Source organism: Solanum stenotomum, chromosome 9 (assembly GCF_019186545.1).
Source record: "Solanum stenotomum isolate F172 chromosome 9, ASM1918654v1, whole genome shotgun sequence".
NCBI lineage: Eukaryota > Viridiplantae > Streptophyta > Magnoliopsida > Solanales > Solanaceae > Solanum > Solanum stenotomum.
Genome location: NC_064290.1, coordinates 21,857,248 through 21,877,393, shown reverse-complemented (window position 1 = coordinate 21,877,393; position 20,146 = coordinate 21,857,248). Strand labels below are relative to the sequence as shown.

General features: G+C 33.8%; 2 pseudogenes; one reads left to right on the top strand and one right to left on the bottom strand.

The window, feature by feature from the left end:
- Positions 1–4,163: 4,163 nt before the first annotated feature.
- Positions 4,164–6,132, bottom strand: LOC125877374 (uncharacterized; annotated as a pseudogene).
- Positions 6,133–6,325: 193 nt separating this feature from the next.
- On the top strand, positions 6,326–6,905 carry LOC125877373 (adenosylhomocysteinase-like; annotated as a pseudogene).
- The last annotated feature ends 13,241 nt before the right edge of the window (positions 6,906–20,146 follow it).

Genomic DNA, 20,146 nt, shown 5'->3' with positions numbered 1-20,146 from the left:
GCCACTTGAAATTGAGTTATGGTGTTCCAAGTCCCCCTTTTTTAAATCCCTAATCAAAAGGAAATGACTCTTAATTTTGGTCTGCGAACTAGAAGTTCGGGTAAGGAATTCTATTGACCGAGGGGAAGGTATTAGACATCCCTCGAATCCTGTGGTTCTAGCACGGTCGCTTTAATTGACTTATACTTATCTTAATTATTTTTTTTTGAATATATTATTACAGGCCATGATTTACTCATATTTATTTTATTGTTAAGATTTTATCGGTCTCCATTTAGATGCATCGCTGCATTCTTGGTCTTAGCATATACCGGCTAAGAAGCATAACTGTTTTCTTCTCTCGAACGTGTCACCTAATATTGTATGTCTCACATCGTGATTTTAATTAAATAAAGTATTTATTAGAATAATTTTGTCAAGGTGTGTCACCACATCCTTGAATTTCTTTTAAGTGTTTCAAAAAGATGTGTAACCACATTCTTAATTGAAACAAATATTCTTAACATGCCTAAAACTCATCTAGTCATTAAAAAACAAATATTTTTCCCGTTATACATAAAACCAAATGAAGTAAAATATATCTAAATATTGAGGGTACAATATATAATTTTGACATCATTTTTATATCTTTTTATTTTTTTATTTTATATTTTATATTTTATATTATTATATTTTTGTCACTTGTAATGTCAAAATTAAGCATACACTTTCTAATCAAACAAGACAAATAACAAATTGTTAAAAATAAATTTCATTTTTTGTTTGATAAAATAAAACAACAATAATTTATTTTTTATTTTTTTAGCCTAACAATCCCTACTTTATCATTATTATCTAAATCAAGACAAGAACAATGTCATGACCAGTTCATTTTTAAGAGGTCAACTAACGAATAGAAATAAATAAAATAAAATTGCCTTCATTCATTAAACAGAGATATAACAACTAACAAATTATTCATTTCAATCAAATTATGAATAAAACAAAACAGAAGAAAACTTATCATAAAATTACATCAAATTCCATAAATAAATATTAGTAAGATAATGTAAAATTGAATACCGTAAAATATTGTCCAAAATTCGATTAGAACACCCACAAGTTTTTTGTAGGTTATTTGTGGTGGTATATGTATGGTTTTTGTGTTGTTGGAAGAAAAAAAAAATGTTTGGATCCTTTTTTTTTTTGGTACGTCTGTATGTAGTAGGAAAATGTTTAGTGTGTAGTACTGTGTTGGTGATATGTGGGAATGAGGGGGGGGGGGGGGGNCTTCTTTTTTTTCTTTTGCTGTACGTTTGCGTGTGTGTGTGTTTTTCTGGGTCAATGTATGGTGTAGTGTAGTATGTATATAATGTGTAGGGGGTGAGGGAGTGTTGGGGTAGTGGAGGAGTAAGTGGGGTGAGGGTAGGTTGTGGGGTTGTGGGTGAGAGTAATGGTAAGTTCTTTTTGTTTTTTAAATTAAATATAATAAATAATATACAAATATTAGCTAATAAAATACAAGAATAAATGTATAGATACTCTAAATTATAATTAAGAAATACTATCTTATTATTAAATCTAAGAAAAAACATTTTTTTTGTACCTTTCCATTTTTTTAAGGCAGATACTTGTATATGATTGTATTATGGACCCTTCTACTTATCACTTTGTCATTTGGACCCTTGAAACCATTCAAACCCAACATTTTAAACATTTTTTGATTGTGGTATGGTGCGTGTTGCACAAACACGTACATGTTGGCCAAAAAGAAAAAAAAACAAATTCACGTATGATATTATATTCCACGTGACAAATGACTCACGTTAAACTAAAAATAGTCCAACTACAAGAAAAATGGTATTTCCCAACAACATTTTTTGTTGCTATATATTGAATGTTGTTACAAAAAGTGTTTTTGGCAACAATAAAAAAATTGTTGCATGTTGTTGCAATAAACGCCGATGTGAAAAGTTTTTGCAACGACAAAATATATTGATGCCAAAAACCGACTTCACGCAACCAAAAAAATTATTGCTTTACATTCGTATAATTGTGGCTTATAAAAGTTTTTGCAACAAAATTTAGTGTTGCCACAAATTATTTTTTTAACCAACAACACTAGTTGTTGCAAAAACTTACCAAAAAATTAGTTAATAATTTGTTGGGAAGGCTTTTAGCAACAAAATATTTTGTTGCAAGAGATCATATAGTTTCAATACACTTTTAGCTATAATTTGAAAATAGTTTCTACCTACACAACACACATTTCTTTTAGAAAATTTACACAAATATTTAAATTAAGAATTATATAAATTTGCAAAGGTCGATACATAAGTTTGATGCACTAGATATATTTACTAGTTCTAAGAAATTAAATACTTCTACATGTTTGTACTGGTAAGAAAATTAATAACTAAGGTCATTAATAATATATATTCTAATAATCTAATAATTTCTGAATAATCCTCTTCCAGTAATACTTGTCTTGAAGCAGCAGTGTTGAATTGCATGTTCATCCTGCAAATAAAAGATAAATATAGTTATATATATCTTGACAAAGTTATAAAATAGACAAATATAAACTTAAAAATCAGAGAGAATCACGTGATAATACACTCTACTCAGTATGCCCCAACTCTCTTTGATCTACCGATAGATCTCCTTATTTTATTTACACTTGAGAAAAAACTGTAATGATAATATTTTGGGGAAAAAAAGATTCTAGTGTTTACATACTTTTCATTTGTAGTGTTGCTAGAATTTTATTATACCTGAAGATTAATATCCTTTCAACACTACTTCTTTTCTATAGTATTTAGTTTTATGTTTTTTTTTACTAGTTCTCTATATTTAAATCAGTGTCAACACAAAGTTCCTCTGCTCCAAGCCTCCAACTATGTTAACATCCCAGAACTCTAGCAAGGCTGGGAAACGTGATTATTTGGTTAATACTATTGCAGGTTTAGTACTAAAAGTTCTTTGATTTATGTATGTCCAGCACAATCTTAGCACACAAACATGTTTTTCCTTAATGGTTTGTGTGTTTCACTTAGATAGCACTATATTTCCATTAAGGTTACTTGGATGTGAAAATCAAGAGAGTTGTAATATTCACAGGAAAAGTAGGATAAACAGTCATTTGGGAGGCAAGCAATGTAAGTCATTATGGATTAAGATGTTTATCTAAGCTTTGGTACATAAAAATTTAGGTCCGATGTGTAAATGAAAGGTTTGTGACATCTTAGACAATTGATATAGTCTAACTTTCAGTTCTCACACTAGAATATCAAGTGTTAATGTGATCTAAGTGAACCATAAATCACAATCCATTCAAAAAACAATGCCATCAAACCATGACATAAATTTTCTAGCCTTCTCCACCACCACCTCTACTAAGCATAATCACATCAACTTCGACTATATATGGAAACCGTTAATAACATTTTGTATACTGAACTACATTAAGAAACATGAAAAAACAAAACAAACGCATCTTAGAAGACTACAAAATACTAATTCTATGATTGCTTAAACCAATTACATGGAAAAACAATCTAAATTTGAAGGAATTAGCAGGAATGAAAAAAAGCTCCAACAATCCCAATATTAAGCATGTATTGACAATCACATTTCTCAAAACTAAAAACTTTATTCAACAGAACATGTTGAAACTTTGAAGTATAATCATCTGGTTACAAATTATTCCACATCTCAGTTACTCATTTAATTTATTTTTGAAAAAAATCGAGAACGAAAGAGAAGCATCAATTGCCCCAAAAGTTAGCAGATAAGCTAACAACTTACAAAACTAGAGCAGTTAGCCTCTTTTGATTAACATCTTATTGCATTACTACATAGACTCTATCTTGCTCAATACTACAACAGTACTCCACTTTATATTAAATATATAATTCATGCTAAACAAGAGATATTTAGGTAACATATCTCACTTGATTTCCTTTTCTCCAGTTCTATGATTTTTTTCTCAAGTGATGATTTTTCACTCAGAAGCTTCCTCTTTGTTTCTTCTGCAGTATGCAACATAGCACGAGTTTTCACCTCTTCTTGGATATTTTCTAAGACCTGCAAGTGAAAGTCACATATTTGTGTTTTGTAGTTGACTAATCTGGATAAGAAACAAAGGTCAAATATAAATTTATAGATTTACCTGATTATTTGCTTCAACCAATTCTTTCGGAATAATTTTCTTCAAACCTTGAGAACTCAACTTCGAAAGCTGCATTTCTAAGTTTCGCTTCTCCATTTGGGCAACCTGTAATGAATGGAGTAATAAAATGAGATGAACGTCTTCTTTATAAATTAAATTGAATCGCATTTAACAAATACCTTACACTCTGCATCTTTTTCATCACACAAAGATCTGAATTTATCACAATCATATGCAGCCATTTCTAAATTTTGCTTCTCAAAAGTCAAGTTATCTTTCAAGTTGTCCAATTCTTTTTGCATATCTGATTCTTGTGTTTGGTTTCCATGTAAATCTTCCAGCAATTGTCATCAATATAAAGACCATAAGCTCGAAGAAAATAAGTATCTAAAACACATTTCTTACATATTGTGTTTTTCTGTTGTAATTAAAATGATAGATGAATGCATAATGGGTAAATTTAGGTGTCATATGCATTTCACCAGAATCACCTCAAACAGAAAGCTAACAAACTGATCGTCCAACAAACTAACAACATATCTTTGGTAATAAATTAGAAACATCAACAGTATCACTAGTTCAGTATGTAATAATAATAATACTAATGACTATTAGATGTACTCAATAGAAGACATCACACACTCTGATCCCTTGTATATGCAGGTTACGTTAAATACTCATTCAAATAAAAGTTGCACCAATACCTACTAAATAATCCTAGCAGTGAACTTTACTAAAACAATTTAGGAATTTTACTTACCCAATTGTCATTCATTAGACTTGCAGAACTTGTCTCATTTGAACTAGTTGAATTGGTAATTATATTGAGAATTGTATCAGGGAGGCCATTCTGTTACATATGGTACAAGTAAATAACTTGGTATGTCGTATAAGGAAGTATAGAATGAGCAAGAGGTGAAGATGTACAATGAGAGTGAAAAGAATTAGTAATGAAGAATTTACTAGCTTAGCGACGTACACTATAAATAAATACTTGGAATTCTGCAAATGAGATGTGAGTGCCATTACACTCTCTTTTAACAATTTTTGGTCACGCACTAAACGACCTTCCATTACTTCTCGATTTTTTTGCTCCTCTTCAAGTTGGCTTTTCACTTCCATTAGTTTGTTTTCTACACTCTCTCGTTTACGACGTTCTTCTTCTGCTTCCTTTCGTTGTACTTGAAGTTGCTCTTTCTTTAGATAAGATTTTTTTATCTACATTCACTTCAGTAGAAGCACTAGTAACCCAATCTCCATTTGGCTTCATGTGAGTTATTTTCCAAAGTTTTTGAAAGTTTGGCTCTTTTCCAGTGTGTGTTCCTCTAGCAAAACAAATAAAATTATGTTATCCAAGAAAATGTAATCATAATCTATCTAAAGAAAGACATATCTCACCGCTTCATAAGACACTGCTTGAAAAGATTTTCTGGCGCAAATATGATTCACCTCTTGTTTTGCCTTGTTACTTTTATTTCTTTCACTCATTTTCTGCATTGATTTTGAGTTTAGAGATATATTTTGATTTAAGCATAGTAAGAAGTCAAATAAGAAAATAAATAATATAAAAGGCCTAATTTTGATACTTTTAACTACCTTAAAATCATCAGAGCTAAAGTAATCCATCAAGAATTTCCATTCAGCTTCATTGACATTTGTTGGTATGTTTTGCAAACTTTCCTCCTTTGTAGTAAATTTCTTGAAATGATCATGATGTCTGCTACGATGATATCGATACAATTATTTTACAGTTTGAAGAATAGTATCTTGATTGTGTTGTATGTCCAGAAGCTGAAAGGTGTCCTGCACTCAAAATAGTATAAAAATTAGGCTCAATAAATTTTGTCTTGTTGGTTTCAATTTTATGATCCAAACAAGGTACATTAATATTAGCCAAAACTAACCATTTACCTAACTTTGACAGTAAAGCAAAATAAACAAAAAGACACTATACATGAAACTTCGTCAACAGATACATCCATTATCGTGATTTAAGGACGCCTCCTTCCACAATTTTCCAATCGGAGTTTGCGCAGGACATATCGTACCTAGTTGTATAGGTAGTACTGTATGAGTCATTCTGCTCTGGATGGGCTACATCAGTTAAACTAGTTGATTCTTTGAGAGTATCTTCCACAATAGCACGCCGACCATCAGCTGATACAGTCACTGTCAATGGACAGGTTTAAAAGCTTGTACTCCCAAAAGAAACCATGCTGGAATTTATGTGCACGGTCTGTCCAAATCTTTAGCATCTGACCATCCAAAACCTCTTAAAATCTGTTGAGACAGTGGTAGTTTCCAAGAGACTAGGATTTGATAATCTGCCATTTCTTAACTGTGGTTTCTACAAGCCTTGCATCTATTCTAGGAACCTCAAGAGGATTTTCAACTAGTGAGGCACTCATATTGAAGACATCTACGGGTAGTGCTGAGTTTCAACTTGTTCCTACTATTATTAAAGAGAGTTTAAAAGACTGATCCTATAAAATACACTAAGATGAAGGAGAGACTTATTGGTGTTTCAGAGGAAACTACCACTGCTGTTAACGAGGCTTTACCAAATGCAGGCTAATGGTACTTTGCTTTTCCCTGCTTTAATGTTAATGACTCTATTACCAAGAGCAAGTTTGACAGCTTGTGTGGATGCCGCCACTTGCTGCTCCATGGTCTCTTGAGGGCTACTGATGTTATGATTGCAGAAAATATTGTCCTTGTTGCTGGTTATGGAGATGTTGACAGGGGATATATGTGATACTGCCATGAAACACCATAACTATTACTAGTATTGTTCAAGATTAATATGTTAACATTAACGAGAGAATGTGATCTATCCGAATAGATTGGCTAATTGAGGTATAGTAATTATTTCCCCTGCTAAGTTAATAAGTTTGTTCAAAGTATGGCAATTAATACTACACGTTCCAGAGAAGAAAAAGGTTCATTACTTAAGAATCAAGCAGTCCCATCTAGCTTTAAGTAATGTTAACGGACTCATTCTTTAGTGTGATAATTCTTTAGGGATATCAAGGAACTTCTACAGAAAGTTTCCAGAGAGCAACTATGACATCAACTTTTATTGCAATAAGAATAAATCAACAAACGGTAAAATTGAAAAAAAATTTGATCATACAAAAGAAATATTACACACATACACACTGATTCTTACAACTTCTTTTTGTAGGAAGAAAGATCACTCTAGAAAGCATCGAGGTTCTTTTAAATCCAGAGTCCTAGACCGACACTTCTAAATACCATTAACAATGTCAACCAATTTTTTTTATGAACATTCATTAATCTTTTTTACTGAGGGAATATAAAAAACATTTAAAATGGACTTCAAGAACACCTAATTAGACAAACCAAGAAATAATCAATATCAACCAAACTATTTCTTCGGGAAAATTAAGTAAAGAAAAAACAAATATTCACTAGAAAAAAAAGATCCTAATACTATGATTCTTACTGCTCGTATGGTGGAACAATAAAGATCTCACCAGAAAACACATTTGGAGGGCCCCTTTAAATCCAAGTTGAACTCAATTACAGCTAACCACACTTCAAAAGCTACTGCTTAATGTCAAGAAATAAGTTTCTCCATAAAAAAAATCATAATTTTACTTTACCAAAACTTCAGAGAACCCCAAATTACAAAAATCAAACAAAAACCTTGACCCATCAAGACTTGAAAAAGTTTAATAATGTCAATCAAGTTTCTTCATAAAAATCTCAACTTTCAAAACTAAATCAACAAATTACGTAAAGAAGAAACAACTAATCATTGAAAAAAAGATCCAAATACTATGATTCTTACTGCTCATATGGTCGAGCAATAAAGATCTCACCAGAAATCACATATGCAAGCCCTTTTCAATCCAAGTTGAACTCGATTACAACTAGCCACACTTCAAAAAGCTACTGCTTAATGTCAAGAAAATAAATTTCTTCATAAAAAATTATAATTTTACTTTCCCAAAACCTCAAAGAACTCCAAATTGCACAAATCAAACAAAGAATCTTGACCCATATCTGGAATTGAAAAGGTCGCTGCCTTTAGTAATGTCTATCAAGTAATTTCTCCATGAAATTGAAATTTAACAAAGTTTATGAAGCATTCTTAAATAAAAAACAAGAACAAAATAATCAAAGAGACTAAATCATCCTCAAGAATTCATCAATCGTTTTGGAAAGAGACTAAATTATAAAGAAAACTCACCAGAGATAGACTTCAAGAACAACCTGGTTCTCACTGAAATAATGAGATAGAAAACCTAGTTTTAATTTTGGAGAAAACTATAAAGTGGCTCAAGAAAATCGTGGGAAAGAAAAATAAAAATTGGGAAACTTCTACAATTTTTTGGCGGAACAAAAAGACCGCTATTTCTTTGGCGGAAATCTAAAAAGAAATCTATTTTAGGCCATATATAACTGGCGCATAAGTTGTTATTAATTTAAGTATATTAGCAACAATAAAAAATTATTGCTACCATTTATTTTCTAATATAACAACAAATTAATTAAATTGTTGCCATTTAATAAAGTTGGGCAACAATATCATGGTTGTTGCCAAAACGTTGTTGCAATTTTATTATATTTGAAATTTTTTATATTAAATCATATTAATAATATAATATAGCAACAATATTGGAATGTTTGGCAACAATAAAAATATTGTGGTTAAAAATTAAAAGATATGCTAACAATTAAATCAAGTTGTTGCCGAAATATTGTTGCTAATTCCATACTTTCTTGTAGCCCGGCGAAATTTTTCAAACCTTTGCGACTTTTTCACTTCTCCTCTTCTCCTCTTCTCCTCTCCGCGATTTCTCCACTAACATGTACACGTTCGTCTGTGATTTTCCAAACCTTTGCTCAGTTGAAGCTCAGTTCCACTCCGATTTTTGTTGTAAGTTCTTTCCTTTACGTTAGTTATTTTTTTTTCATTTTCTCGTGCGTATCTGTTTGATTTTAGGGTCGATTATCATTCGATTTTCTTAAATTTTTTGGGGATTTTACTTTGGTTTGGGTATAATGTTAGTGTAATATGCTTTCTTAGTTGATGTATGACTTCGAGTGACTTCAATGACATATTTCGTGAATTCAAGTAGATTCTAGGGTTTATTCGTAAAATCTCAATTTTGACTAAAATTTTATTTCTGGTCAATTGTCTTGGGTATTGATAGTGTTAGTGGTCCATTGTTACAACAATTACAGTCATGGTAATTTAATGGCTTTAACTGATACAATAATTTATTATTTCCTTAAAAAATTAGGGCTTTTTGTGTTACAGTCATGGTAAGTTTATGGTTTAACTGTAGTTGTTTTTCTTTTGACTTTATAGGCATCATAAGGTAATGGCCTTAACTATAGTGACACTTCAATTTCACTATGGGGGTTGTTTTGTATCTGATCCTACTTTAAGGTATGCCAATGGAATCACTAGTGTTGAAAAGATTAATATAGATGTAGATGAGTTGCATATTATGTTGTTTCATAAAATAGCACTGGAATTGAGTGTTGAAAATGTTGAGACATTTGGATGTAGAGTCAACAAGAAGGGTACGTTTTACATGTTAAATACTGATTCTGATGTTTTAAACTTTCTTGATAGTTTGAAGGGTGATAATTTTGTTGATGTATATGTTGTACATCCCATTAGTATACCTTTAGTTGTTAAGGAGATACTTGTATTGCCTAACACTAATGCTGATGTGTCCTCATCTCCATAACAAGATAATGCTGATGTGTACTCCTCCCCACACAAAAATAGGGATGATATGTCATCTTCCCCACAAATAGATAGGGCTGATGTGTCTTCATCTCAACCATTTGATGAAAATGAAAATAGGGATTTAAACCAAAATCAGTCCCCTGCCCCTAGAGTTGAAGAACATTCTGATTCACTCTATGATGTTGATGAAAATATTGATGATTTGAGTGATTTGGATGAGGAGTTGCTTCAAGCTAGGCAGTCTAATATTCAAAAACAAGTTAAAGAGAAGGCTGATAGAGTAAATCTAGATGAGATACCATCTGGTTCTGTAGGTATAGATGTTGGTTTTGAAGAAATTTATAAGGACATGAGGGGGAGATTTGAAGGCAATTTGGGTTGTGATAACCCTTATTTTGATAAATCAGATCCTGGTAGTGACACTAGTGAAGATGAAGGGGATCCTGTTAAGAATGATGAAGTGGTAGATCCTACACCTAGGAAGGAAAGTACAAAGATCTACTTTGATTCAACTCCTAAAAAGGTTTTATTTCAACTGTATATGGTATTTTTGAATCACATTTAGTTCAGGGAAGCACTGCAAACTTACTCTATTCAAAAGGGTGTTAATATTAATTTGAAATCTAATGAGAAGGAAAGGATAATGGCAAAGTGTAAGAAAAAGGGTTGTCCTTGGCATATTCTTGAAAGTATTGATGGTAACACTGGAAACTTCAGTGTTAAAACATATTTTTCCTGTCCATAAGTGTTTTAAAAGAACTAGAAACAAACTGTGTACTCCCATTTGGATTAGTAAACATTACAAGGAGAGAATTATGAGTGAGCCTACCATCAAACTACATCAGATTCAGTCTTTGATACAAAAGCAGTATGGTTTGTATGTTAGTAAGACAAGTTGTAGAAAGGCAAAATTGAGAGTTATGAATGAACATATGGGAGATTTCAGAGAGGAGTTTGCTAGGTTGTATGATTATGTTAAGCAATTAAAGACCACAAATCCTGGAACTACTATATCTATTAGGACATCCAAAAATACAATTTCAGGAAAAGAGGTGTTTATGAGCATCTATATTTGTCTTGGTTCCTTAAAAAGTGGATGGAAAGAAGGGTGTAGAAGGATTATTGGTTTAGATGGTGCATTTCTTAAAAGTGTATGTAAAGGTGAACTGTTATCTTGCATTTTCAAAGATGGAAATAATCAGATGTACCTTATAGCATGGGCAGTAGTTGATAAAGAAACCAATGACACATGGTCTTGGCTTCTCAAGTGCATCAAACATGATTTGGAGCTTACAGAAGGTGAAGGTATTACTATATTATTTGTTAAATTTATTCTTTCATTTTTGGAGTAATTGATGTTTAACATTGTTGTATGTCAAATGTTCTTTGTTTGACAGGGTCTTCATCTTGCACTTATTGATGTATTGCCAAATGCTGAAATTAGATGGTGTGCTAGGCATATATGGGCAAACTGGAAGAAAGACTGGAGGGGTGAAAAAAGGAGAAGAAAATTCTGGCAGGTTGCCAGGGCATCATTTGAGGTACTTTTATAGTTCAAACTTGATGACTTGAGTGAGTTAGAAGTAGGCATTGTTGAACTTTTGTTAAAGTATAACAAAGAAGCATGGTGTAGGGCATATTTTAAAGAACATAGCAAGTGTGATGTGGTTGAGAACAACATGTGTGAGACTTTCAACAGTTGGATTTTAGGTGCTAGGTTCAAATCAATAATCACTATGCTAGAGGAAATAAGAGTCAAAGTTATGGAAATAATGAATCAAATGAGAGAATTTTCAGAAAAATGGATTACTGATGTATCACCAATGGCTATGGATATTCTTAGAAAAAATGCTGAAATTGCAGATAATTGTGAGGTAAAGTTTAATGGTGTTCTTGGCTTTGAGATTAATGATCCACAATATAAACATGTTGTTGACCTAAAAAATAAGGTGTGTAGTTGTAGGTCATGGCAATTAAAGGGAATTCCTTGTGGCCATGCACTTACATCAATTCATTATAAGGATTGGGTTATTGAGTCATTTGTTGCTCACTGGTATAAGAAGGAAACATACCTGAAAGCATATAATAGGTTTATTCAACCTATGACAAACATGAAGATGTGGCCAATAAGTGATAGACCAGCCATTGAACCACCTGAAATTTTAGCCATGCCAAGAAGACCAGGAAAAAACAGGAGAAAAGATAGTGATGAGCCAGTTAAGAAGAAGTTTGGAAAGGCTACAAGGAATGGAAGAAAAATGAAATGTTCTGTGTGTAGGACTTTTGGACATAACAATAAAGGATGTCCAACTCTGGTAAGCTGTGCTTTAATGTCTCTTTGTTACTGAATTTTACTCTTGTTATACTTTTGACTTTAATATGTTTGTAGAAAAATGTTGCTGCTGGACGTGCTGCAACTGCTTGGACAAATGCTGCAACTTCAAATGTTGCTGCTGGAACAAGTGCTGCAACTGCTGGAAATGCTGCAACTTCAAATTTTACAAATGCTGCAATTGGAAGCCAATCAAGTGTAAATGCAGGTCCAAGTGCAGGTTGCACTCCAAGTGATGTGAGACAATTAAGTACTCAACAATCAACTTCTAGTGCAGCTGGCCAAAAAAGAAAGACTAGCACAACTTTGAGAGGTGGTGCAACTCTTGCATATAAGAAATCAAGACCAAAAAAAGCATAGACAACTAGTTGTGGTCTCTTATTTGGATCAGGTGGCCCACCAGTTATTATTATTATGAACTCAAATAAAAGGACAAAAAAATTGAATTTTATCATTTAAACACATTAAATTGCTTTAATTGATATTAGTTCATCTTTAGGTTAAGATTTTTGTTGTTCTCTCAGTTTGGAAATACTGATAGGGTATTACATAGTGCTACATTGTCAAGTTCAACTCCTACCAATATTGATCTTGGTTACGAACCCAATGGACTAAGGTGGAAGGGAAGAGCTGCAATTACTCAAAGGCAGCTACAAGAGGAGAGTTACAGAAGCACTCAAGGCACACCAAGAACTCAAGGCACTCAAGGCACACCAAACACTCAAGGCACACCAAGCACTCAAGGCACACATTAGATTTCACTTTGTTTAGCTTAATGAATTGATTCCAATGAACTTTATTTTGATTAATGACTTGATCCCAACTGGTTTGGTTCTACTATGAGGAAGACTTTATTTTTGTATATGAATGGCGCCTTTATGAATTTGTGTTAAGCTGCTATTGGGAAGACTTTGTTTTTCTGTATGAATTTGTGTTTGAATGAAGTTGCTGTTCAGATTTCTGAAGCAAATGCAGTCCATTTCATTATCAAATAACACCTAGTACAAATCAATATATCTTAAAAATAACGGCTAGAAACCAAATAACAACAATCACAATAACAGTGATATCAATACTAGTGTTTGATCCTTGTCTTCCTTGCCTTCCTTGTCTTTTATGTCTTGCTTGTCTTCCTTGTATTCCTTGCCCTGAACTCGTTGATAGATTCTTGATATTGTATTGTTCTTGGCATGTTGAACCATTTGCAACAGCCCATTGAAAAAATCCACACCCATTACGAAATGAATATTTTAGGCAAACCCCAAAACATTCTTCCAGGATTAGTTGGTGTTCTTGATGTCTTTAGTTCAGCATATATTCCACAGTAGCAACATCGAACCGTCATCGTGAAGACCAAAAAAATCAAACCAACAAAAATACAATAGAATCACACAAAAAAAAGATGAGTAGATCGAAGGAAAAAATAAAGGCGCCAAAAATAAAAGAGAAAAAATTTGAAGAGACAAAATTGAGAAAAAGAGGAGAAAAAAGCTCAAATTTGTCCAACAATGTTGTTGAGTGAAAATAAAGAAGAAGAGATGGCCTTTAAAGGTCAAAATCTGACCGTTAGTGCCTTTTTAAGGCGTCTCGCGCTCCTACTTTGTGTGTATCACACGCTCCATATGGAGTCTTTCCACATAGGATGCCACATAAAAAAAGTGTTTAAAATGTTGGGTTTGGATGGGTTCAGGGGTCTAGATGACAAAAAGGTAAGTAGAAGGGTTCACAATACAAACAAATACAAGTACAAGGGTCTACCAGACCATTTCGCCTTTTGTTAAAACAATAAAACTTACCTTAAAATGTGATTTCATTCTTATTGTTTTTTAATTTTTTAAAATAAACTTAATAAAATAAGATAAAAGTAAAAAATATTTAATTTAAAATTTTAAAATATTTAAACTCTAAAAATGGTGTAAAAGGTCAAATATTACATGTCTACAGTTTACCCCTCTTTGACTGAAAACACGAAATGTTTGTCAAACAAAGAAGTAGACAAAGCGATAAGTTTTGACCGGACTCTTATTTGAGAAGAGAAATTTGTGCGACCAAGTCTTGGTTTTGGACATCCTACATATCCCGGGTTATAAGGGAATCAGGTCACGTGTAGTTCAAGGAGATGAGGTGATGAGAAGGAAGTTAAGTGAAGTTCCATCGAGGCTCCAGGTCGCGGCTCGTATCCTTACATAAAAAAAATGAAAGCTAATAGTCAAAAGAAAAATAAAAGTACAAGCTCCTATCTATACATCTTCTCTTGAGTCTTGACTTTAAGATATCACCTTGATTTTTGGATGAGTATCTTGATATTGAATTGAGGCTTAACTTGCCACTTAGAGTGAGCTTTTGACACTCTTCAAAATGACAAATTGAAAATGTTCTTGAATGACTGCATGGTTTGTTGATTAGTAGTTGAATAGAAGCTGGCGTCAGGAGGTCAGGTTGCTACATGCAATTAAGAAGCTAATTCTAGCTATCATGGAGATTGATCATTTTGAAAAAGAGTTGAAACTTTGTTCTTGAATTTCAAATACATGTTTCGCTTGAACAAACCTGAAAACCATTACAAACAAAAGAAATAAACAAAAATTTTGCCCCAGTTTTCACTGGAAAATTTTTGTGAGTTATTAGTAGATGTAAATTTTTAAAAAGAAACTCAGACTAGGAAGTGTTTATCCTAGGAGAAAATAAAATTTAAATGTCTCAGATTAGGAAGTGCTTATCCTATGAGTAATTCAAAAATAACAGTCTGCCAGACTAGGAAGTGCTTATCCTAGGAGAAAATAAAAATAAAGGTCTCAAACTAGGAAATGTTTATCCTAGGAGAAAATAAAAATAATTGTCTCAGACTAGGAAGTGTTTATCCTAGGAGAAAAAAAAACTGTCTCAGACTAGGGAGTGTTTATCCTAGAAGAAAATAAAAAATAACGGTCTCAAATTAGGAAGTGTTTATCCTAGAAGAAAATAAAAATAACGGCCTCAGACTAGGAAGTGTTTATCCTAGTAGAAAATAAAAAATAACGGTCTCAGACTAAGAAGTGTTTATCCTAGGAGAAAATAAAAAAAAAACGTTCTTAGACTAGAAAGTGTTTATCCTAGGAGAAAATGAAAAATAACGTCTCAAACTAGGAAGTGTTTATCCTAGGAGAAAATAAAAAAATAAATAACGTCTCAGACTAGGAAGTGTTTATTCTAGGAGAAAATAAAACATAGCGGTCTCAAATTAGGAAATGTTTATTCTAGGAGAAAAAGAAAAATAACGTCTCAAACTAGGAAGTGTTTATCCTAGGAGAAAAGAAAAAAAATAACGTCTCAGACTAGGAAGTGTTTATCCTAGGAAGAAAAATAAAAAAATAACGATCTCAGACTAGGAGGTGTTTATCCTATGAGAAAATAAAATTAACGGTCTCAGAGTAGGAAGTGTTTATCCTATGAGAAAATAAAATTAACGGTCTCAGACTAGGAAGTGTTTATCCTAGGAAAAAATAAAAAATAACTGTCTCAGACTAAAAAGTGTTTATCCTAGGAGAAAACGAAAAATAACGGTCTCAGACTAGAAAGTGTTTATGTCACGACCCAGACCATCGTGATTGACACCTACACTAACCCTCCAGTGGTAAAACCATTACTACAACCCAAACTAACAACTCAACCAAAATACTAAGGCATTTAAGTTACGGAAGCAAGTTAAATAGCTAAAAACTGAAGTTCCCATAAACTCCAAACAAAACATTTATAGACTAAACAAATGCGGAAGAAATACGCCTAGAACCTGAAAGTCAATGTACCAAAAAATCTAACAAGATCCATAAGTCTAACAAGAAGGGTTACAACCCCAAACTAATGTACTAATAACTAATTGGAAAGTCTAAGTCCGAAATGTGGACATAGACAAAAGGAGAACTCATGGCAGCCTGGAAGAACTGACTCACCCTTGAATTCGAATGATCACTGATCTTCTAAGCGAGGTCTGTCAATAGTCGTCTGAAGATGCCATGTACTCAACAAAGAAAGAGCAAGTGCAGTATCAATACACAACCACAGTGTACTGGTAGGATCACGCGGCTATCCCACTAAGTGCAACATACATAAGTCAATACAACAATACAATAACATGCATACACCGAACATATACAATATCATCATCATTTACGAACAACGAACAATTTCATAATTCTCAAATATCACAGTTATATCAAGTCATTAGTTCTCTCATGGAACCTAAACCCAAACTGTTAGCATACCAGAACGTGGTACCCGATCCAATGATTATGCCGGAACGTGGAAAGTGATCCCATAATTATGCCAGTACGTGGTAACCGATCCAAGTGAGTGTGTCGGAACGCAACACCCGATCTATTCAACAAGCCACAATCACAATCACAAAGTACATTCTCATAATCATACAATTAAGTCATGATTCATGACATTCATCATTCATCTATTCTCATTTACAATTAATGTGATCAATAATGCAACATTCACACACATACTTGTATCATAATGAAGCAAGAATAAACATACATCACACACTCATAGAATCACAACCATCACCTACCTCAAAACAAGCTTGAATCCCTAAGAAACTTGATTTTTCCCTTTCCGGATTCGTTCCGCTTGTTCTTGGTCTACAAACAATCAATTTAACACGAAAATCAATAAACAATTATTAATTACGTGAATTACTAATAATTCTATCAACCCTAGATCATACACATGATCCCATTATCCAAATTAGGGCTTTTCCCACCATAATTTTCAGATCAAAACTTTTCCCCCTCGATAATTATCCATTAGATTACGTTCTACGGATCGAAAAATGGATTCGGGGAGTGAAAATCTTACCTTTAGCCTTACGAATGGTGAAAACTATCAAGAATCACTTGGGGTTTGTCTCCATACTCTCAAAGTCAAAAAGTGCAGAATAAAGATGTTATGGGTTTATTTCCGACTTAAGTCGCGTTGGACCTGCCACAGCGGTCGTCACCTTGCTACAGCGGCCCCGTCCTGGCGGAAGAAATCCTGCCCCAGTGGCTTGCACATAACCAGTGAGCTATTTGAATAATCTGAAACCCCTATTTCACAATATACCTTTGCCCAACGGCCCTCAGAAACTACTCATTCACGCTAAGATCGATTCCTGGAGTTCTACTCACCCGAATTCAGTTTCGTAAAGTCGTACGGGTTCCTTAACGACGTACCTATCTACTCATGTGATCAAATCCATCATTAGATCACCTAATTGCTACTAGATTTACCTAGATTTTAATGACTCAAATTTCATCCAAATCTGGACTAGATCAGGAAATTCCAAGTTACTACGAAAAAGTTTTCTGACCCAAATTTTTTTCTCATTGGCTTTTCTATAACGATGGAACCCGATCGTTACAATAGATACCAATTTACCCATCACTCTTCCCCGAGTAACAAACTTAAGGAAAATAAGCTATAGAAGGAATGAAGTAGTACCTAAATCGACGAACAATTGGGGATACTTGTCTCGCATGTCTCTCTCGATTTCCCAAGTAGCTTCCTCAACTGGACGATGCTTCCATTGAACTTTCACGGACTTAATCTCCTTGGTCCTCAACTTACGCACATCACGATCAAGAATTGTAATCGGTTCCTCCTCATATTGGTGGTCCTTGTCTAACACAATTGAGTCCCACTTTATGATATAATCCCTATCACCATGATATCTCTTCAACATGGACACGTGAAATATCGGATGAACTCCCGATAAATTAGGAGGTAAAGCCAATCAAAGGGACCAATGTATCGCAGACTTAGCTTACCTTTCTTGCCAAATGTCATCACCCATTTCATGGGTGATACCTTAAGAAAAACATTCTCACCAGTCTGAAATTCCATGTATCTTACCTTATGGTTTGCATACTTTTTCTGTCTACTCTGGCCTGCTAAAAGTTTAGCTTGAATACTCATCACCTTAACTTGAGCATCCTTCACTAAATCAACCCCCAAAGGTTTCACATCTTCAGCCTCAAACCATCATATGGATAATCTACATCCCCTCCCATATAATGCCTCAAACGGTGCCATATCAATGCTGGAGTGATAACTATTATTATAAGAGAATTCTCACAAAGGTAAGAACTTATCCCAATGCCCTCCAAAATCAATCACACATTTCCTCAACATGTCTTCTAACACTTGAATAGTCATTTTTGACTGTCCGTCCGTCTGTGAATGGATGGTTGTACTAAAAGAGAGTTGGGTGCCCAATTCATCATGAAATTTCCTCCAAAACTTGGAGGTGAATTGGGTACCACGGTCTGAGATGATAGAGAGGGGCACCCCATGCAACCTCACTATCTCTTTCACATAAACTTTAGCCAATTGTTCAACATTATAATCTATTCTTACCGGAATAAAATTGGCTGACTTGGTCAATCTATCAACCACTACCCAAATAGAATCAAAACTTCCCCAAGGTCTTGGGAAGGCCAACCACAAAATCTATGGCTATCCTCTCCCACTTCCATTCTAGAATTGGCATTCTTTGAAGCAAATCTACAGGCCTTTGGTGTTCATATTTCACTTGTTGACAATTTTGACACTTAGCCACAAACTCCGCTATATCCTTCTTGATGCCCGACCACCAATAAATTCGCTTCAAATCCCGATACATCTTGGTCACACCCGGATGAATCGAATATCGAGAACCATGAGATTCTGTCAATAATTTCTGAATCAAATCATCAACTTGAGGAACACAAATCCTTCCTTTAAACTGATCACACCTTCCGCATCAAGAGTGGTCTCTTGTGCCTTACCAATCGCAATCTTCTTCTTCTTAAGTTCATTCAAATTTTCATCCTTAAATTCCTTGGCCTTGATCTCCTCAATGAGTGTGGCCCTTACTTCAATACTAGCTAACATTGCACCTCTTTCTGAGATGCTCAACTGCATGAACTTGGACTCTAAGGTCTGAATTTCCTTAGCCAGAGGTTGCTTGGTTACACTTAAGCAAGCTAAACTACCCATACTCACCACCTTTCGACTCAAAATGTCTGCCACTATAAGCTAAACTACCCATACTCACCACCTTTCGACTCAAAGTGTCTGCCACTATATTAGCCTTACCCGGATGGTATTGAATGGTGACATCATAATCTTTAAGTAACTTCATCCACCTTCGTTGTCTCAAATTCAGATGCTTTTGAGTGAACACCTGCTGCAAACTACGATGATAAGTAAACACCTCACACTTAACCCCATAGAGATAATGCCGCCAGATCTTAAGAGCAAACACTACCGCTGCCAACTCTAAATCATGTGTTGGATAATTCTCTCATGCTCCTTCAATTGACGCGATGCATAAGTCATAACATTCTTATCCTGCATCAACACAATGCCCAAACCAGAATGTGAAGCATCACAATAAACAATAAAATCTTTTCCTTCCACCGGTAATGCTAGAATAGGTACGGTGGTAAAAAAAGTCTTGAGCTTTTGGAAGCTCTCCTCACATTTTTCAGTCCATTCATATGGTACGTCCTTTTTAGTCAAATTTGTCAAGTGAGTGGCAATAGAAGCAAAGTTTTTCACAAATTGACGATAGTAGCTAGTGAGCCCCACAAAACTCCTAACTTTAATCACAGAGCTAGGTCGATCCCAATTCTTAACCGCCTCAATCTTTTGAGGATCTACTATTAACCGTTATTTTTAAACTACATTCCCCAAAAATGCAATCGAAGTCAACCAAAATTCACACTTAGAAAATCTAGCATACAACCTTTGTTTCCCAAGAACACCTAGAAAAATACGAATATGGTCGTTATGCATTTTCTCACTTTTCGAATAGACAAAAATATCATCAATAAAAACTATGATGAATGAATCAAGAAATAGCTTGAACACCCCATTCATTAAACTCATAAAAGTTGCAGGCGCATTAGTCAAACCAAAAGACATA